The sequence below is a fragment of the Melospiza melodia genome, chromosome Z (assembly GCF_035770615.1).
Source record: "Melospiza melodia melodia isolate bMelMel2 chromosome Z, bMelMel2.pri, whole genome shotgun sequence".
Classification (NCBI taxonomy): Eukaryota; Metazoa; Chordata; class Aves; order Passeriformes; family Passerellidae; genus Melospiza; species Melospiza melodia.
Genome location: NC_086226.1, coordinates 8,629,624 through 8,651,372, shown reverse-complemented (window position 1 = coordinate 8,651,372; position 21,749 = coordinate 8,629,624). Strand labels below are relative to the sequence as shown.

At 49.4% G+C, this 21,749-nt stretch overlaps 1 protein-coding gene and 1 long non-coding RNA gene across 6 annotated transcripts in view; both read right to left on the bottom strand.

Annotated features, from left to right (window-relative positions):
• CNTFR (ciliary neurotrophic factor receptor) overlaps positions 1 to 21,749 on the bottom strand; it is a 202,286-nt gene that overhangs the window by 103,073 nt on the left and 77,464 nt on the right. The gene's annotated exons all lie outside the window — the stretch shown is intronic.
• LOC134432465 (uncharacterized) lies at positions 15,015 to 16,596 on the bottom strand. Its single transcript, XR_010031341.1, has 2 exons — positions 16,403 to 16,596; positions 15,015 to 15,269 (listed from the first exon to the last, which is right to left on the bottom strand). It is a non-coding gene; the product is annotated as an uncharacterized LOC134432465 (long non-coding RNA).

Genomic DNA, 21,749 nt, shown 5'->3' with positions numbered 1-21,749 from the left:
ATGTCCTCCTCTGCATTTGTTCAACACCAGCTGTGGAGGGAGGGTGGGAAAGGAAGGCCATGTGACTCAGAAAAAACACTGTGGGATGCTACCTGCCAACACCCCGAAATGGTGGTCCCCAGAAGTGCTGGGGTTTCTCTCTCCATCATATGTATGGCCTCACAAGGTCCCTGCAAGGCGAATGCCCACAAATAGCCATAAGATATCCACATGGCACCATGAGGAATGTGGACAGCGAAAACTCTGATCTCCCTCTCACACCCCAAATGCGGTTTCTCCTCCTTTCAAAGTTCCTGCAACAGCAACCATATGGTGAGATGCTAAACTATGAGCTCTTTCTTGGCCTTTCTCCATGTACCAGGCTTCCAGGCTGAAAGTGTTTCAAGGTAAGATCAAATATCCTTGTAGGATGCTTAGGTTTTCTGTTCCTCTCTACCACTGATCTCCAAGAAGTCCTCCGACATGCTGCAGGAGTCTGAGTGAGGATTTCATTCCCCTTAGGGCTTTGTTCCTTCCTTGTCACCTCTTCTTCCCATCTCTCATATTGTCTGAGTTGCAAGCTGATCCCTCAGCTTAGCTCTTCAGGATGTTTCCTTCACTTCGATTCAGAACCTTGCATCTGTGAGCACTTTCTGCCTGCACCGCCAGCCAGAAATGGCAACCCTGCCTATGCCCTCTCCTTTCCAGCCTTCCTCTGCCCCAAAGTATCCTCCATGATAATTCAAGCATTCCCTTCAGAAAAACATGCTTTTCTCCATTTGAGCTGACTGACCTCAGTAAAATCCCAGCTCCTCAATCCTCCTTGCCCCTTTGGTCACGGAGAATTAGTGTGAGACATAGCATTTCCAATTAAAATAATTAGTTAAAAAGTCCAGCATGAAATTAAACCTCAACATGGTGACACGCCACAACCAGCCTCCCCAGGAAGGGAATACCTTGGTACCCTCTCCTGTGATTGCTCCTTAGAGACTTTAGAGATGGTGCAATGTGGTGATGCCAGGATTCAGCTCCAACAGGGCAGGCTCAGGCTCACCCCAACACAGGAAAGAGCCAAGCCAAGCCAACCTGGGACAGAAAAACTATGAGTGAAACCCCCTTCCAGCAAACACAGGGCCAAAGAGGAGATGCTGAAACAATGTGAGTCATTGAAGGAAGGCGCCTGCTTTCTCCAGCACACGTGCGGAGTTACTCTCACCTGAAATCAGTTTTTGGACAGCTAGTGAGCACATGCTGTTTCAAGTCGAATATGCCTCGGTTGCTGTCCCAGGCAGGGAGTTATCTCAGGGTTTATTAATGGGGAAATCCACTGCACTGACATGACTGAAGCATTGGGGTGAGAGCAGCAAGGAAGGAGAATCAGCAACACCTGCTCTGCTTCTCCCTAGGGAAATGATCAAAAGAAGGGAAAGACCATTGCCCACAGCCAGGAATGCCCAGCGTTCTCCGGACAGCTCCAAGCACAGGCTGCTCTCCCTCCCACACCTAGATGGGAAACCCATTAAACACTGAGAGCAACGAAGCCTCCGCTGCTCCTCCCTGGAGGCGTTTTCACGGTCAACTTGAGGAAATTGTTCCTGATATCCAGCCTAAATTTCCCTTTGTTGATTTTCAGTTGAGCAGCGGAAAGGTGGGAGCTTTAATGAGTCAAGCGGGGCCACTGGAGGGGAAGGAGCCGTCAGTTTGAGCAAGGCAATGCACAGAGCTGTGGTTTAAGTGAAACAGCTATTGCAAAAAGCCCAGAATCCTACAAACTTGGGATGGAAAATGTCTATTAACTTTCCCAATGGACTAACATGAGATTGTTCCCCCATTTTCTAATGCTTCTCCCAGTCCAGCTATTTGATTGGGACCAGAGCTCCGCAAAAATGTGAAGGGCTCATTAATTTTAATTTTTTTTTTCAAAGCAATTGCTGTATGTGGAATAAAACATTGGACTTTATGGCCAGATTTTCTTGTTTCATCCAAGGGCAAGGCTTGTGCTGTTCTGCCTCCTCACACAACTTGTTCTGCCCTGCAAACCACCCCTCTCCACCCCGGACTCTGCTGGTGTATGAGGACCTAATGTGCACAGCAGAAAGTCACTACCAAATTGTGTTTGAAGGGAAGAGTGTTTTGGGGTGAGAAATGTGGCACAAAACTGCAGACAACTGTCTTCTGAGATACGCCTGCTGCTCAGCAAGGCAGCTCATGCACTTCCTCACAGGAACCCAGCACAATGTTCCACGGCAAACCAGCAGTGGGAGGAGTTCACTGGATGTGAACCCAATGCCACCCCTCGCTATTTTTTCCACCTCTAATTGAGGAAAAGGCATTTCATCAGCCTGTAAGACACTGCAATGATCACAGGAGCATGCCTGGGATGTACACACATGTGAGCACAGGGTATGTAAAGGAGCAATCGTGCAGCCAAGTGGGTTTGGCATGACATGTTGCTTCCAGCAACTGGAACATCAGGACCTAAAAATCCAGCCTGAGAGATGTGATTCAGCAAGCAAAGGAACAATGGTTGGGTTGAGGAGCATCAGGCCCCTCTGCCTTACACACCTAGAAAGCATGAGGACTGTACACTCGTGAATCCCAAAAACTGGCTGGCTGCTCTCTGGGGGGTATAAAGCTCCCAGGCTGTAATGCACCAGCGCAGCCAGACCCCATTCAGTGGGAGGGGTTTACCCAATATAGCCACAGACCCCCACAGGATCACAGAAATAGAGGCATCACAAGAACAGGATCATGCAGGGCTGAGCGAACAAAAGATGTTTTCCTCAATTGCAACACTTTTTTTCTTAGATGTCAGATGGCTGCATGGCAATAGAAAGACTCTTTCCCACCCTATTGTTATGGGCTTGTAAAGGCAAAGTGGCTTTATGCTCCCTGAAAACATCAGGCTCTCCTTTGCTGAGGACCTGCCACCTGCAAGGTTTTACTAGCAGAAAGGAGAGCAGTGACCTTGGTGGTGCAAAAGGAGGGGATTTAGATGGGCAGATGAGCCCTCTCACCCTTTTCACCCTCACTGGGCCAGAGCAGAGCACTGCCTTCCCACAATCAGCCTTGCAGAAAAGGGCAGAGGGATGGCACTGTCATGTGCTCTGCCCCACAGTAACACCAGGTTTTGGAAGCTCATCAGGGAACACACTAAAACTGAGCAGGCAGCCCCAAGGTTTCCCTGCTGCAGCCTCCCAGTGCCCTTTAGAGTCATAGCAATGCCCTTGCAGGATAAGGGCTCAGCACACTCGCTGTAAAAACTTCCATAAGAGAGATCCACACCAAAACATTCCAGAAATCCTACCTCACCCTATCTGTTTTAGCAGCAGGACAAACCTGAGTGCAGGGCAATGAAATAGTTTTTTTCCCCCATGTACCTCCTAAGCATCAGGCAAGGGAGCATATTGCATGGAACATTGCAAGCCTGGGATGTGGCAAGACACCAGCTACATTTTCTGTGTTGAAAAGCCACCTCCTCCGTGGCAGCTGAGATTTCAAAGTGTACACTCTGACCTTGGTAATACATTTCACATACTGAGTCACTGTTGACACGGGACACAAAAGGGGAAAAGGGCTGGGAAACCAAAGATTTTAATGCATGGTGGGATTTGCTAAGAGCTGGGACAGCCCCAGTTGCCAGCCTGGCCCTCCAGCCCTCTGCCACTCTTTAATATGGGCACAAGGCAAAAATGATCTGAAGGGGTGTAAAACACTGGTACACCTTTCTAGGCAAGAGGAGGATGGGGATTCAAAGGAGGATAAAACACATACTCTGCTCTGTGGGCAGCCCTAAGGGTGCTAAAAGTGGGTGATTCCCCAATTTTTATCAGCCACTTCCAATGGAGGATGGCTTGAAGTGGACAGCTCCTTGTTTTCCTCCTATGGAAAGAATTAGGACAGGTTCATGTCCATTGCCTGTGAAGACAAACGTCCCAAAAATGAGGGGAGGGGAGAGAAAAGACTCAGCAGAGAGCTTTTTCACTGGAGAGGGCAAAGATAGATGGGCAGATGGATAAGAAAAGAGACATGACATTGTTCCCCATCTGGTCCCTTCAGGCTGACCATCAGCCTGAAGGTTAACCCTCCTGAGACACTTTACCAGATACATAATTTGATTCCTCAACTCTCTCCATTCTCCCAGCAAGGGAATAGCAGTTTCCTATAGCCCTGATTTGCTAAATAAAACACTCCTTGATGGCTCCTCGCAATAACGTTTGCACAGAAAATTGACATTCTTCCTCCTCCCATCAGCCCTGACACTGTTTGTTTGTGAGTTAATAACTTGAACACTCAGCTGGGCTATTGATCCCTCCTCAGAACGATCATTCTTTAGTTCAAAATAAATACAAAAATAAAGGAATGAGATTGCAATGGCAAAATGAACTCGATGCTTGCATGTGGCCCCATGGCACTGCCATTGCAGGGGGACCAGGTCCTTACCAGATGCTCATGATATCTTCTGCAGACAGAGCCATACAAAGCTGCATTTATTTCTCTCCATTGTCAAGGAAGAGATGTTGCAGTTTGCAGGCAGAAAGTGAGTTTTCATTAAGCAAAATTTGTCATTTAGCTTTAAGTTTTTAGCCCCAAAAGGGGCTTCATAGAAGGAGAGCTGGTGCAGGTAGGTGTCCATGCTAGAAACATTCAGCAGCAACCATGTGTGGGTACCATCACTTCCTTTTACAGGAAAGGCAATAAAAAAAACCACTTCAGAGCCCCAGTTCCCCAGCTGAAGGAGAGAGGGTAGCAGCAGAACAGTGCTTCTATCCAGGGCATGGTACTCTTTGGGGTTTTGATGAATTAGATAGGACCTGGCATTCCAAAGGCAGAGCAAAGCCCCAGGTTTCCTCCATTCCCTCCTGACAGCTCTCCTTTGGAGTAGATCCCCCTCCACCACCCACTCATACAAAACCTGATTAAAGGAGCCATTAATGTCACTGCAATGCCCTCATCCTCCTTAACCACTCCTGCACCAGCAGGGCACTGCACCACCTCTCCCAGGGGAACCCTCCCTCCCCAGTCGTGTTTTCCTTTGCAATCTGTTTGCATACCTCTGGCTAATTGTTCTTCAGACTGCTCTTTTCAGGGTACGTTTTCATGGCAAACAATCAATTTTTCCCCAGTTGCATTTTTTTTTTCCTTCAAAGCCTTTGATGTCTGGGAAAATAACAGGCAACCTCAACACACGGCTGAGCATCAGGCGAGGGCTGGGAAGCACTAAGCGGAAATGCATTTAGTTGTCTGGGTCAAAAACCATTTCCTTTGTTAAATGATTATTATTGTTCCAAGAGGATTTCAGTGGGAATTGAGGGTGCTTAGATAGATGGATTCACAGGTTTGCTAAGCTTCTATAAGGGTCTCTATATCCTCCACCATAATTCTACATCATAACTTCCAACACCAATAACTCTTCTATGACTCCCAACAGATATTTCTGTGCCTTCCAAAGCAATAACTTCTCAATGAACTCCAGACCTGCCAAATCGACTGTTTTCCCCCTGTGGACGCCTGCTTTTTGGCCCTTCTCACTACCCCCCTGGGAATCTTGACCCATTTACCTCTCCTTCTGGTTCCAAGCCCAGCGCAAGGGGAGATGAGATCAGAAAGCGATCTGCTTCAGACGTCAACAAATAGCTCTGGCACTAAAAGCTTTCAGTCATCTCCCATTTTCCTGACTGCTCTCAGCAGCCGAGGATCCAGATCTGGGCCTGCCTGCACTTCTGAGCAAACCTTCCCTCGTCATATGCTGCCCTTTCTCACAATACTCATTTCTTCCAATTCCTACCTGAAAATTGCTACGAGCATTGCCGGTCTCCCCTGGAAAAATTACTTAGGTTACACTAGGGCTAAAGAATAAACACTAAAATAAGAAATAAATTGTGATGCATTTCTTGGGTCGCCACACCTCCCAGTTCACCCATAAGAACATGGTGCCAGGCATAGTGACACGGAGCCATTACCTCTCCACACACTTGATCTTAACGATGTGTTAATTAAGCTGAGGTTAGAGCTGCTTGTTACCTTATTATTTTTGTTCCTATCACAGTAATGCTCAGTGGTCTCAATCAGTAATAGAGTCTTTTTTCCCGCCTCTCTCCTTTTAAGTAACAAATTCTTTCAAGAGCCAGTAAAAATAAATGCACACAAGCAGACTCTGCTCTTTTCCAGGGGATTTTGCTCTGTGAGGGAGGAAAGGTTTCAACAGTGTGCTTGAATCAAAAATGAACATATGCAAGAAGGGAGGAATGACATGCATCAAAAGTTGCCCTTTTTTTGGTTGAAAAAAGATTTTTTTTAAACAAAGAAAAACCCCAAAAGACTAATCTTACAGTGCTAAGTGCTGTGAACAGCCAGTTCATGCTGCATGGTGAATACTGAGCAAGTTACAAAGCTGCCTAGAGGAGGACAGAGGAAGGATAAATTATTTGGATCAATTTTTGGGCTCTCCAGTTGCTATTCCACTCAACCTGCAAATTGCTCCAGCTACTGGGACCAAACATGGTAGGCCCCCTCTGAGGTCATCCCCACCCCATGAGCGCCCAGCAAGCAAGCAGTGCTTCTGTATAAATAACCAAGATTTAAAAGACAACACCAAATTTGCTGAAAAACATATTAAAAGAGTGTGTTCTGGTGAAGGTCCTCCCTATGCCAGGCTGCCTTTGTGTGGGTGCAATGAGCTTTCAGCTCTCATCGGATCCATGATGAGCTGCCATAGGCACTTCACCTGGAGAGCAGGTATCAGAGGGGCAGGAGCTCTGCAAAACAGAGCTCTGAGAGCAAATGGAGTCCAGGAGGGAGAGGCAGCTGGAGAATACCACAGAGGAAATATGGGCAGGTCTTCTTGACACCAGAAGGGATGCAGGTTCTCATCCTCAGGGGGTGGTGCTGCTGCCCTGGGAAACTGGAATAGCATTCTGCATTTCCACTCCCTCCCAGTCAGGGGGAAATGAGCCAAATAAACCAAGAGTCATACAACTGTTAAGGTTGGAAAAGAAGACTTTTTTATCTCATTGAGTTCAACCATCAGGACCTCTCACATAGGAGCATCCAATGCTCCTAACACTGGGCACCTCTGACCCCCGTGGCTGCCAGGTATCCTCAGATGCTGGTGCAGGAGTCCCACTGTGAGGACAGGCTTGTGTCACAGCCCCCAGCTGCACTCCAGTGCCCTGTGAGTGACCTGGCTTCTTAAAAGATGCCATCACACCCACACAAACCAATTACTAGGAAACAATTAAGCTGATGGTGGACCTCAGGACCACCATGGGAAAATGTAAAAAGGAGCCACCTGTTCCTACAAAGCCCAGTTTCTGCAAGGCATTTGCAACCCAACTTGACGTTATTTGTCAAACAGGAGTCAGGACTCCTCTTCCCTGGTTTTCAACCAAAATCTAGGCCTGTCCTGGCTGCTTCTGAAAACAACTCAAAAATGGAAATTAAGAATTGAAACCTCTAGAAACTCTTAGTGTTTTCCCTGTCCTGTGCTGAAATTGTCACTTCCCTTTGCATTCAGTGCTGCTACCCTCAGTGGGAAGGAGCTGTTCTGTCCCAGAATTTAACCCTTGAAGTCAGAAAACTTCCAAAAGGGAAAAATAAGCACCTCTTTTGGGGACAACTCATAGGAAAAATACTTTGGAGAGTCTCAGTGATGTTTTAATGGATAATGGAGGAGAAATGACTCTGAGAACTGGGGTGAGAGATGACTTTTCTGGGGAGCACGGTGTCTCCCAAAGCAGCAAGTCCTGTTGGTGCTGGTGTTCCAAAGAGGTCTTGCAGCACAAAGCAATGCAGGCAGACACACAGCAACTTACTTGGAGGCTCTGGCATCCAGGCTTCGAGCAGGAAGGCGCTGCACAACTGCACTAATTATCTGCTGAACATCTGTCTCTCCCCTACTATCGCGGGGCTGAAGGAGTCCTCCTGCATAGCTGAGGATTAGCGCTGGAAAAGATTTTGTTGACTGTGTGATTTTGCATAGGAGGGGGAGAAAAAAAGATCCTCATATTCCTTGGAAGGGGTGGGTGCTTCAGGGAGAATCTCTTGGATGAAGGAGGGGAATTTGTGGTTGAAATCAGAAACCTTGCTAGAGCAAGAAGCAGGGGCTTGCCCTGATGTGGCTTAGGGATTTAGTCTCTTGCTCCAAACTGGCGGGAGCAGGAGCTTTGCCCCTGTGGTCCCAGTACTGCAAGCAACACCAGGGCACCTATTACAGTCCAGAGGGTTCTCTTGTCATGGCACCCAGCCTGCTCTGCTGGCATCAGAAGTAAATCACCGAAGACCAATCTGTTGGTGGCTTTCCAGGGACTGCTTTGCTTCCCTGGGACAAAGGGGGATTCCCAAGCTCGCCAGTGGCTCCAGAATTTAACAATAAAAGTAGTAAGACTTTCAGATGTGGTGTGGTACCCAGGGGAGGTTGTGCATCTTTCTTGCTGTCTTGGCTGGGATGCAGTTCTCCCAAAATCCCTCTATATCCAGGGACAGAGACAGCAGCACAAAGGACCTTGGACAGGCTCCTGGCATAAATCACTCCCTAATAAACTGAGGAGCCTCCTTCCTGTAGAGGCAAGGGAGAGGATCTGGAAGAGCAGGAAATGGGACTGGGTCGTGTTTAGGAATACATCCCTAATCTTCAATCTGGAACCCACCAACTTAGAGAGGAAAAACCTTCCCAACTTTGTATGACATCTACCATCCATATTAATGAGGTTTGTAGAAATCTGTGTGCAAAAAGCCTGACAGAAGCCTAAAAATCAAACCCGTGGTGAAGTGAAGCAAATTCCCTGCTGTTTAATTAGTACAAATGTCTTGTGAGCTGGGAATGTGGGGTTTTCTTAGGTTGGTTTTTTTTTGGTGCTTTTTTTCTTTCAAGACCATCAGGGGCCAGAAACTTGCACAATAACACAAACAAAACATCCCTTAAAATCAACTGATGCTTTTGGCCAAGCAGAAACAGTTGGGATTTCCAAATATGGCCCATGGGAACAACAGCCCAGGCATTCTCGGGAAGCATCTTGGAGCCTAAACTGTCTCCCAAGAATAAAATCCTTCAGTCCAGCCTGACAAAAGAGCCATTGCATGACAGTTGCTATCACAGAGGCACGTGAATTAAGCAATCAATCAAGCAAGCAATGCATGGGAAAAGAGCAGCCCATGAGGCACATCCTACCAGCAGCAGAGCAGGGCAGGCCCGTGGCTGCCTCCCATCACATGTGGGCTGTTCCATCCCTTCTCCACCAACACCACAGCAAGTGGGGTTTCCCTTTGGTTGCAGCTTTCTAACCCAAGTCTGGGGAGCAGGACCGTTTCTTGGAGAGAATACAGGTATCCAGCATTTGTTTTGGACTTGGATGCTATATAAATCAATGGTTACTCTGTGGGGACATGACAGAGCAAAAAATCAGACGTAAAATTTGCCAGACGGCAAGAAATGAGCTAGAAATTGTTGCCGTCTCTCCTGGGTTAGGGAGGGAATCCTGTCTCAAAGGCTTGGGATTGCATGTGTGCCGCCAGCTTCACATAATGACATTCCCTGGGGCAAAAAGAGAAAGAAGACTATTTAAAATCACCCATGACTTATTGCCTTCCACCTCTTTTAACTGGTTCAAAGGACACAGCCACTGCCCATGCATGGATTCAAACATCAGGATGTGATTTTTGGAGCTTAGCCGTGCCATCCTGAGAGAAGGGCTGAGCACCCAGAGGCCCAGATATATTTGCAAACAGATTGGGCAAATGTCTGCATGTTTGTAAGTGTATTTTAAAAATCAGATTCTGTTGGCAGGCAACTCTCAGACAGCAAGCAGGGCCAAATCCCATGAATAAATTGCTTGGAGCGAGTAGTTTGACGCGCCATTATTCATAACTAATGCAGTCCTAGTAAACAGAAAATGGAGGCCAAATCTGCCTGTATAGACACCAATGACCTCATCTATTTTCATCCTACTTACTGAGTAAAATAGGAGCAGAAGAAAGTTACCACCATCCTCTAAAAAGGGAAATGGAGGTTTTGGAAGAACAATATTCCCAACAGCTCTGGAGCGCAGCGGGACTCTGGAGAGCAGGGACCCAAGCTGAATTCAGAGTCAGAGCAGAAATCTGGTCCCACCAATGCAAAGACACAAATAATGCCAACATAATCCTCCTCCCATCTCTGATCAGCTCTTGCTCAGGGTTATGAAGAGCACAGTTTCCCTGAGACAAGAGGAAAGCCACAACCAGTGGAGGGGGCGCGGCACAGGGCACCTCCCAAAAGTGGGAGCTCTTCTTCCACCTCCCAACCAGCATTTCAAACCAGGTTATGCTGAGATTTTCAGAGGTAGGCAAGCTGCAATACAGTTCCCAACCTCTTCACAGTGAAGTTCTAAACAAAACAAACAAAATAAACAGGGAAGTGAAAAGGGAGCCACAGGCTGCTCCTCCACCCAGCGCAGCAATTGCAGGCTGCTCAATACAACCATCGAGCAGTTGGTTACAGCGAGCACAAGACACAACTCTCATGGTATTTTCTTTCTGCAGGAAACATCAGAAATCACTGCCAGGGCATACTGTAGGAAAAAACCACCCATCCTGATTGCAGATGGGAAGGGACCTTCATGGAGCGCAGGTCTGCTAATGCTGACGCAGCCGCCAGAGCAGCAGCTGCTTCCAAGAAGCTGTGAGGCTACAAACCAGAGCACAAACGTGCTATTTCTGCCACATTCCCTATGTACTTTAGGAACTACATTTATTTCAATTTGGGCAACACATAGGAAAATTGTGAACACGGCTGTGATCACTCTTCCCTTGTTTCCTTTCCTAAATAATGCAAATTTTAAAGGATTTTGCTTGCAAGCTGCTTTCACCCTGAAGAGGCCAGCTCAGCACCTCCTGAATTTACCTTAGGGAAAACTGGAGCCATTGACCTGAAGACTGCCACATTCATCTTGAGCACAAAGGGAAATACTTCTGTAAATGACAAAGAAAATTTATTATGCTGCTTACAAGTTACAGCCCATTAAAAAAATTGCCCTGATTTGAATCATTGACTTTTCAAAATAAATACAATTCTTTCATCAATAAGCTCAAAATACAAACTAACCACAAACCCTTTGGAAAAAAAAGGAAACATAAAAATCATATCTTTACACATTAATAACATTTATTGATCTAACTGCAAGCGTATGTCCACATCCATAATTTTACCCTATCTCACATCAATAATAATCTACACTTTTTTCATATTAAACTATGCTATTCCCATGAAACCAAAGTCCTAAGCATTTCCCTAAAAAGGCCCTTGCTATTTAAATGCACAATGGTTCCATTTCAAAGTATTAACACTAAGAGCATATCTGGTTATGCCGAATGGCATTAGCCATTCATAAAATGGATGGGGCAGCGATATGGGCATGTCAGAGAATAGAAACACTTTTACTTGTAACAAAACCATAAGAGTTTTCTCTGTCTCCTTTTGTTGTCACCTTCGTCATGTCTCACACCCTGAATTTACTAAGCAGCCAAAGCAGCTTGGACTGAGCTTGGCACTGCCAGGTCTCTGTGCCTCGTGGTTTTGGATGAGGCTTAGCATGCTATAATCTGTTTATTAATGCTTTGAAGAGGGGCTGAGCAATGAGGAGGAAAAACTGGCAGATGATAATACTGTTTAGGCTAATCAAGAATACAATGGATAGGGGAGACCATCAAAGTCAGCGGCAGTGCCAGGCACTAAGGAAGCGTGGTGTGATGATAAATGCAATGCACTGCATGCTGAAAGGGAGATTTTGAACTAATCACATACATTGCTGCGGCCTAAATTAGCTGAAAACAGGCAGCAAAGTGATGTCAGCCTTTGCTCTGTGGCCACAGCTAAAATGGCAAACAAAATGTCAGGTGATATATAAAGGCCGGGATCATATGTGATGGTGTAAATCAACGATACACCCTGACCTGGAACATTCTGATTAATCCTGGATATCCTGCATTAAAAAAATCAGGGCTAAAGAGTATCTGTTCAGAGACAGGCAATAAAAGCAATGAGATGCAGAGAAGGAGTGGAGCCTGAGACTTTAATTTACAAAGGAGGTGGATAAACAGGAAGACAAAGGAGGTACAGAGAGCAAAAAAAGAGAGCTGACAAATGCTCCTTGAATACAGGAAAGGGGAGAAGGGTCCACACTACAAAGGAGACTTCAAGCCGCTGTATTTACATAAGTAGCACCTGGTGCACAGCCAGGTCTGTGCTGCCACCAAGGATCCCATAGAACCACAGCCAGGGTGAGTTTGAAACAAAAATTAAGTGCTTTGATTTCTAAAGAGACTTATAGGTGTGTGGTGGCACTGGGAGTGGGTGAAGGAAGAGTCATTCTGTGAAAAAGAACACCAAGGTCTAGAGAAATACCACCACAGTCAGCACGAGGCCTTATGGATGGATTATCCAGACAGAAAAATGGGACCTGTTTCCCACAGAAAGTTGCTCCTGGATGGACACAGCCAAGGGTCAACCAATGGCCTGCAGCAGGCAGGCTCCCCTGGGCACCTTTTTGGTATATTTAGGTATTTAATAAGTTGGACGTTCTCTCTTCTCATGTCTCCCTCAGCCCTTGATGAGGAGCACCACTCTCAGCACATCGCTACCAATGCCATGTCCACACAGCTCTCCAGGGCAGCTGCTGCACGCAGAGGGGAAACTGAGGCAGAATTCCCAGCTTTCCCAACACCATTGGGATGCTCCTCAACAGTGCACTCCTCACACTCACCAGCTGCATCCTAGAACCACAGTTGCCCAGGGCCAGGTGGGCAGACACAAATCCTTGTGTGTCTCTCCCTCGCTGTTTTCTGAGGTCTGGTGATTTCCCAGCTGATGAACACATTACCACCTCATTCGGCAACGCCTCAGAGGTGCTCACGTTTCAGGCCCCGGCGAGAAAAAGATGAAGTATGAAAATCCCTTTCCTTTCCAATCCAGTCCTCCCAGCACCGGCCAAGGAGCAAACACAAAACGCCTCGGAAAACACACAAAAACCACCGGATGTGAGAGGCTGTGCCGAAGTCGCACCATATGCAGGTGTCAGGGAAAAAGGTCTCCTGTCTCCCACACCAGGCTGCTATCTCCATCCCACAAAGCCTTCCCGTGAGGGGTTAACAGCCAAGGATGATCCTTTCCCTCCACTGGCTTGTCAGTGAACTGGACTTGGCACCAGTAAAAATCTGGTGATGACACCAGTAAGAATCTGGCAATGACACCTACTCTGGAAGCCTTCAAATACATCCATGCTGACAGAGCTGCACATGTGAGCTCCTACCCAAATACCATCTCACCATTCTGCTACAAGTGTGATTGGAGACAGCACATTCCCCTCTCCCTGCCCTTGGAGCTGCAGCAAGGAAAGGGACAAAGGTCAAGGCAGGAGTTAAACGCTAACCCCAAAGGCATCTCCTGGTGGCATCCCTGTCAGCAAACAGCTGTATTCTTTTTTTCCACATGGCCTGCAGCACGTTAAAACCCAGGAGACACAAGCAGGAGCTTGTCCCACTTCTGCAGCCAGTGGCTCCAGAGCCTGTATTTTGGGGTATTATTCAGAAAAAGTGAGACAAGCATCCACATGGGTGACAGAGAGAACGCTGGTCGTGTTCCAGTACAAGGGAGCATGTTGGACAACCTTCATCTTAATCTAAGATCCTTGGGAAAAGGCATCGGCTCAGCATCTCAGGCCAAGAGAGACTGATGCTTCTCAGGAAAGGTCATAATCTCTTCCCTGAAAGGCTTTTTGGACAGGGAAAGGGGGTTATAGCAATTGTGGCACTGTTCCTCCCTTCAACATTCTCACAAGCTCAAGCAGAGCAAAAAACTCCACAGCTCTGCTCCACACTGGTTTTTCGCCCCATAAATAGAAACAAGCTGATCACACCAAATTCGTGCAGGATTTTGTGGAAAGCGCAAAAGAAAATGGGACAGAGGTTTGTTTAGTGGTGACAGCCCAGTCCTGCCTCTTTGACATTTGCTCCAAACCAGTGAACTGCACAACATTTGAACTTTTGTTTAGACAGATAGGCCTGTGTATTTAGAAATCCTTGAAACTCATCCATCTGCAAAGACAGCAACTCTCCATAATGCAAAAGCTTTAGCCAGGATGCTGAGCTCAGCAGATCTCTCTACAAATGATTCCTATTAAAGTAAAAAATTACAATGCGAGCATCTATTTGACAATTCAAGCCTGACCAAAAAAGAAAAAAAGAAATTAAAAAACATAATATGGTTGTGCCAGTCATCTTTACATTCCACTGGGGAGTTAAGGGAACACGCTCTCTCCATCGCCTGCCTGGTGCCCAAACTCTTTCAGAGGAATGCACCCTCCACTGCACCCAGGACCATCCTGGTGCAGTCTTCCTGATCAGGATCTGCTCAGCTCTTCAATGCCTCTAGAGATGGAAAACCCAACTTAATTGCCTGGCAGTCAGTTTGGATATCTATCCATCTTTTCCATCAGGATAATTTCTTCTGGCGCCCAGCCTGAACCTCCCACACTGTGTTTTACCCCTGTAGTGTATTGCCCCAGGGACTCAAGGGCTGGTTTCTCTGTGAGATTTTTGCATCTCTCAAAGCTTACAGCTTTTTTGGGCTTTCTCTTCTCCAGACTGAATGCTTCAAAAACCACGGTCTTGGGGATGTGGTCCATGCATAGGTCTTGGATTGCTGCTTGGACCAGCACCACCAGCACCAGCAGAGCACTGAGAAACTCATCACAGGCAATGGGTGCAGCCACTCACCAGCAGTGGTCCTGATCTCACCAGCAAGAACAATGAAGTACAGCTACCAGGACCAAGGGAAAAACGAAAACCCATCCTAACCAAGGACCTAAAGACCACCCGAGGTAGAGTGAACTGAAGAAGAGCCCTCCCTGTGGTTTTTCCAGGTGGGCCAAGAGTGTGGGACTTGCTGGGAAGACCCTGTTGGCACCATGTCCCTTCTCTGTCTCTGCACACCATGGCAGCAGCAAAGTGCTCAGCTCATAGCTCCCTGCCCCCCACAAAGCCTAAACCAGCAGATTATCACGTTAACGCTTCAAATGTTTAATTTCCTGCTCCAATTACACTGGTTTTGCAGCGGGAGAGGCAGGAGGGGGGGAACAAGTGAACACAAGCTGGGTGTTTTCAACTAAACCCCGAGTGACCCCAAGACCACCAGGCTTTCCCTTCATCTCCACGGATGGGGGGCAGTGCTCAGGCTGGCGAGGTGGTGGATGTAGGCGTGGGAGCCACCTGAGCGTCGACCTCTCAGGCCAGCAGCGCAGTCCCTCTCCATCCCGCAGCTGAAATGAAAAGATCCTTTTGTTCGGCGACCTCCACAACACTGCAGAAACATTTGCTGCGCCACCAGAAAAACAAGGCAGCTGGTGTTGGCAGAGCAAAATGGTACCCAGCTGCAGAGAGGGGCTGAGGGAGCATCAAGGAGAGAACGAGAATAGAGAAGGAGGGCTAAAAACTGTGGGAGTACGGAGGGGAGTGTGTCCGAGTGCAGGGTAGCTACAGAGTGAAATGAGGAGGGATGAAAAGCCCAGAGGAAAACCGAGGGAGAGGGAAGGTGAGAGCACAGAAAAGGGAAGCAGATAGTGGGGAGAAAGGGAGAAAGAGTGCAGAGAAAGTGAGGGTGTGGAGAAGGAAAGAGGGAGAAGAGGAAAGCACTGAGAAAAGGCAGGTTGTAGCAGCATGCAGGCTCCTGCAGACGCAGCTCCTGGACACTCCCCTTGCCACATCCACCGGGTTGCTCAATACTCCCCAGAGGAAAAAAGATCTGGAGGAAAAAGGATATCTCAACCCAGGTGTCTTGCAGGACAGCAAGCCGATCTTGAGTGGATTTCAAGAAATATTAAAAATTAAACTCAGCCATGAGCACTCACTCAGCCTGAAAGTCTGAATGGCTGCTTACAGGGAAGAGTGGGGCTCTGGGACTCAAAATCCCACAGAAAACACCCCTGGTGGGAAGGCAGAGTCCATCATCCTCAGCTGGCCTGGGGCAGGGGATCTTAGTTGCCTGCAGAGCTGGGGATGCTTTCCGCTCGGAGCCCTTCCAAGGGGTCATCCATAGCTGCTGTTATTTATAGTTGGCTCAGTGTGCACACCCTGCACTGAGCTCACCCGAGCGCACAGGGAAGGAGGTGAGAAAAAAGGACTGACCTTGGGGTCAAGACCAGAAATAGCTGCCAGCGGCCAGAAATAGCTAGTGCCATATTCGGCCCTGGTTCTTCGAGAGCTGCTGGATCAGAACATGGTGTTTCCAAGATTTCAGCTCCAGGTCATGATAGGATTGATTTCTCCCTGGGACTCATGCTCCCCCAACAAGACCCCTACGTAGCTGCTCTCCAGCTCCAAAAATCTGCTGGGTGGATGGAGCAGGTGGGAAGGGGCAGGAAAGCAATCCAGCGGTGGGGAGGGGATGACTGACCTCTGGAAAATGTGCTGGAAAAGCAAGGGAGGCAGGTCGCGAGGAGGAACGGGTTTCAGCACCTGCTGCGGCAAAGCCTGACACTGACCTGGGAAGGGGCGACGCAGGGGAGAGGATTCCAGAGGATTTTGGCAGCGTGCAGCCATCAGCACGCAGCTCGATGACTCCTTTGGGTGCCTGCGAGAATCTCAGCACATGAGATCAATGTGGACGGTGTGCAGGCACGAAGGCTGTCACGTGCATGCCGCCGTCCCCCCAGCTCGGAGCTTGCAAGCACAGAAACCCTCTCGGCACCCCAGGCGTGTGGGCACCCTGCCCACCCCTCTGAGCACGTGCACGGATGGACACACGTGTCCTTTCGAGCAGGCAAACACAAAGCCTGGGGCAGACCCACACATCCAGTCCACAGGCAATGGACTTTCCTGGCTGCCCTGGCGGGACCTGCCCGGATCCCAGCAGCACACCCACATTGCTCCGTGCTTGGCTGTGCTGGAGCATCCTGCCCTTTCAGGTCAGGGAACAAGGGTGGAACCCTTCTTGCTAGGATCTCTGCTGGTTATGGAGATAGTGAGAGACCATGGGAGCGGGAAGGTCAAATCCTGCTCCCTCCAGCACCCAAAGCTCAGCCACTAGTGAAGGCAGAGTTCAGTTATTAACCCTCCAGTACCAAATCCAGGGGCTAACCCTCTGATGGGTGAGTGGAAGACGAAGGCAGTCAGGGGAGCATGGTGGGGCCTGTACCAAAGGCTGAAAGCCCTGGGTGAGCAGTGCTAGCCTTGCTGGCTACATGGCCTGCAAAGGAAATTATGCCTGCTGACCCAAGACCCTCACCTTGTTCTGCACTGAAGGGCTGAGATGCAGAAAGAGCCGTCTCCTGGCTTCTTTTCTGCATGGTTTTGACACACATTTTGGATGTGGAGGGCAAAGCAGGGCCCACCTGGTCCTGTTCCTCATCTAGACTGCTGCAGCACCGCTCTAAACCAGTTCTGGGTGCTCCTTCTTCCCAAAAGCTCTGGAGGATACTTCAAGCACCATCAGATCGCTGCACAACAGATATCCCTAGCGTCAGACAGGGAGAATACACAACCCCTTGCTCCATTAAGAGCCTCTTCTGCTTAATGCTCTGATCTGGATGTTGTTCTTCTCAGTCCCTTGCTGCTTTTGTGCACCAGCTGTGTGAACTGTGAGGAGCAGGGCAGGGCAAAGCCGGCCAGGTAGGGAGGCAGCCCGGGGAAGTCTCCCTGCCCAGGGGATGTGTAGCATCAGACAGCTCTCACCAGGTGGCAGTAGGTTGTGCTCACACGGCCGGGGAGTGAAAGAAGAGCCGGAAAAAGCAGAGGGAAAATCAGAAAAATAAATCATGCTCTAAGCAAAACGTTCAGTAGAAAACACACGGGGCTTGTTGAGGCTTTCCTGCTTCCCGTGAAAATACACACAAATGCAGGGTTTTTGAGGGGTGGCTTGCACGGGGCTGGAAGACACAGCTCCTGCAGGGGTTACCCATCACCTCCAGATACTCCATGCTCCTGTGGCACCTTTACACACGTGTGCAGTGCCCCACCGGACCCACATCCCACGAAGTGGCTCAAGGAGACAGGAGGTGCCAGGAGCTGCCAGGAGCAGGGAGGAGCTGCCAGGAGCAGGGAGGAGGTCTGCAGCATGCACCACCTGGGGGAACTCATCCGTCCCACCGTGCCACACCAAAGCCCCAAGGTGCAATGGGTGGCACTCCTGCTCACGGCAGGGCGGGATCGAACTCCATGGTCTTTAAGGTCCCTTCAAGCCTACAGCATTCTGTGACTGTAGGAGAGTCCACTCCTCAAACCCATCGAGGAGCAGCAGCATCCCCTCGAAGCTTCTCCTGCTTGCAACACGCTTCCGAGCCCGGAGCACATCAGCCCAAAGCCCCGGAGAGAATTGTCTAAGCTCCAGGAGAGCCGTGTCCTAGCGGGACCAGGACAGGAGCAGGGGGGTTTGTGCATGCACATCTGGAGCAGAGCCAGTCCCCGGGAGCCCGTGGAGACCTCCCTGCTGCTCCAGCATGCAAAACTCAGCATCTGGTCCCAGGGTGCGTTGTTTTTTTAGGGCTTTTTTTTTTTTTTTTTTTTTTTTTTAAGTTTAACAAACTACTCTCCAGCCTTGTAAGGCGAATCCCCACCGTGCCCAAATAAGCTGAGTATTTTTGGCTGCTCTCCCCGCAGCCTTGGGCTGGCCTTTGGGAAATGCATACCCTCCGGCCCTTCATGCCCTGGAAATTGAAGAGGCTGCCTCTTCTCCGCGCCAGAAAAGGGATTACAGGACACGCTTAAGGGCTTGAATTCATAACCTTCAGCGTCCCCCGGAGCTGGGGACCCTCCTGCCTGAACCGCGGCAGCGGCACCACTAGCCGGCAGCACTGCCAGCGCGTCCATCCCCGGCATCCAAAGGGCACGGACACTATTTGGGTTTCAAGCTGGGACAGAGCATGCCGACCCTCTGGGCTGCTCGCAATTAACAGCTTCTGAGGCTGCACGGAGACAAATTACTATAATTTAACAAATAGACGTTATCTTAAAACGAGTGCCTCAACCAACACCTATTGATTCCTGCTCCCCTTCCAAAGAACTCGCTGCAATTAAGTTGTCACATCTCTAATGCCCACGTAAAAATGAGTCAGCTCCAGTGTCTCCCAGAAAACCTTGTCTGTGCAGGATTACAAAACCCAGCTGCCGAGTTTCCTTTCTACTCCTGAATTAGCCAGAGATGAAATTTATCTCGGTGGTAGACAGCAGAGCTTTTATCTGCATCCCTCTGGCTGCCATGCAGCTCACAGACAGCTCATGTTTTACCTTTCCACTCTCAAAGTGCCAAGGGTTTTGTCCTCCATAGGCAGGGCATTACGGAAAGCAGAAACTGTTTCTGTGGGCTTGCAACCTCTGCACAGCTGACCGGGGCTGCTGGAACAGCAGGGCATGCTGCAGAGATGGGGGGCAGTTGGTAGGACCCCGTCACTCCTCAGGGCTGGCATAGGGATGATGCTGTGAGTTCTGCTGTCCTATGGTCAGTCCCTGCCCTGCTGGGAGTCCTGCTGGCCTGGGACACAGGCTGAGCAGCCCCAAATGCATGAGCATACTGTGCCTCAGTTTCCCCCCTGCCACGAACAGACTGAGAGCTGGCGACACCTTTACCAAGCAGAGCAGCAGGCAGCAGCATGGGTCCCAAGAACATCAGTCCCAGTTTGAAACTCAGAGGAGATTTCCTCCCTGACAGCAGGTGAGGGGAGTGTGAGAATTGCTTTCCTCCCTCAAATGGCCAATTAAACTGCTGTTTTAATGCTTAGACTAGGATCACCACCATGACACAGCCAGGTTTCTTTTGCTCCACTGTAGAACAGCTCAGAGGTTTCCATGGTCAGCCAAGGCTGGTCCCCCTGGACCCTCCCAGGGACCCCATGGAGCAGGCAAGACACTTCAGAGAGATGGAGGCAAGGTGAAAAAGCCCTGGTGGCTCAGTAGCATCTCACGGTAGAATTGATTCAGTTCCAGGACAGCCAACAATGCCTTCAGATCCTGAGGGTTCACATTTCCAGTGCCTCAGACTGGGTCAAGAGGAGGATTCCCACCCCACTGCTGCTCTCCAAGAGACAGGGGAGGGCAGCTGAGGGGAAAAAACAGAGCAGAAAAACAGCAGCAAGGGTTAAAAGCCAGAATGAGACCGTGATGCCAGAGATTAGGAAGGGATCTTTAGAGACTGGTGAGCTAGACCTTAATTACACGCCACGCACTCGGGCAGCGAGCCACCAGCTGCCGCTCATTTCACTGATGCAGCGGATAGATTTGATAATCACTGCCATGTAGTGGGGCTAATCTTCCCCTCTCCATCTCTGGACACTTCCTTCACTGCAGGCAGAGTTGCAGCCAGCTCTGCAGAGAGCCCTGCACCTGTGTGCAGAGCCAGGGAGGTTTAGGGGTGCAGCAACAAGCACCCAGAGGGGCAGGAGTGAATGGCCCTCTTTGTGGGTCCCCAGTGGGAGCATCCCACCCCAAAACTCCCTGCAAATGGGGACTCTGTCCCCTTTACTGGTGAAGCCAGAGTCATTTATTGATAGCATCCCTGTGGAGCAGGCAGGGACTGAAAGAATGCATGAGAAAGGGTCTGCAAAGCATCATAAAAGCAAGAGGAAAAGCCACACTCGTAAAACACCAAATGCCAGGAGTTAATAGGGGGCACTAGGGGTGTCATGGCTGTCTCCTCTGCCCTGGAAAGACCTCGAAGGAGCTCAGCATTGCTACTGTTTTACCTATGGCTTGAAACTCGACTATTCCTTGCTCTTTTCTAAGAGGAGAAAGGGGCCCCCAGCAGCAGGGCTGAGTCCCCTCTGGGGCAGGCATGGATCAGAAAGCCCCCCCCAGCCCCCACCTCCCATCCTCTCTGGAACGTCAATCAGGCACCTGCCAGCGCAGCCAATTCACTTCCATTTGGAAAATTAAAGAAATAAAATGAATCGTTTGCTTAATTTGAAAGGGTGGCAGGAAGCAAAGATGCCTTGGGCCGGTGCCAGCGTGCAGAGCTCTGCTCATCCACAGGGTTTTGCTGGGGCAAACATCAGCCTCTTCCCTTCCTCTGCCTGCTGGGCACAGCAGCCCCTGCCCAGGGGGCTGCAGGGGCTCTCAGCCTGCTCCCAGTAGTCCCTGTGCTCCAAAACTGGGCAGCAGCTGGCAAACACAGCAGTGCTCACAGCAGTAATGTCCCCCAAGAAAGAACTACATCCGAGAGCCTTGGGGACAGTTTCCCTGGGAATTCCATCCCACCACTGGCTGGGGGGGGGGGGGGGGGGGGTGAAAGCACTTCCTCAGGGGCACCTGAGGTTTGAGCTTTTGGTTTTTTTGTGCCTTTGTCCTTTTTGACCTCTGCTGGTCCCCTGTACAGCACAAGGCAGGAAAGAAGAAGCAAAGGTGGAGGGGAAAACAATAGGAAAATACATTGTAAAAATCTCCCAAAATGTCATCTCTCTGCATCCCTGTGGGCTCTGCTCTGGAAATGCACAACCCACCTGCTGCCCTGAACTCTCAAGATTTTGGGGACATGACAGGAAATTCTCCCTGTCTTGTCTCTGGGGCAAACTTCTGCTCACCAGAGCTGGCCTCATCTTAATTCTGCAGCCGCACAGCCTGCAGGATTCACTCTTGCTCTGTCCCAGAACAGCAGAAAGAGACACCAGGACAGGACCCCATTCTCCAGCTGACTCTCTGAGACCCCAATGAACCCTGGGCTGTGTCCTTCCGCTGCCCCAGTGTGTCCTACTCGCTTGAAAGACACAACCATCATCTCTTTGCTTTTCCCCCCTCCACCCCCCTGCTCTCCCCCC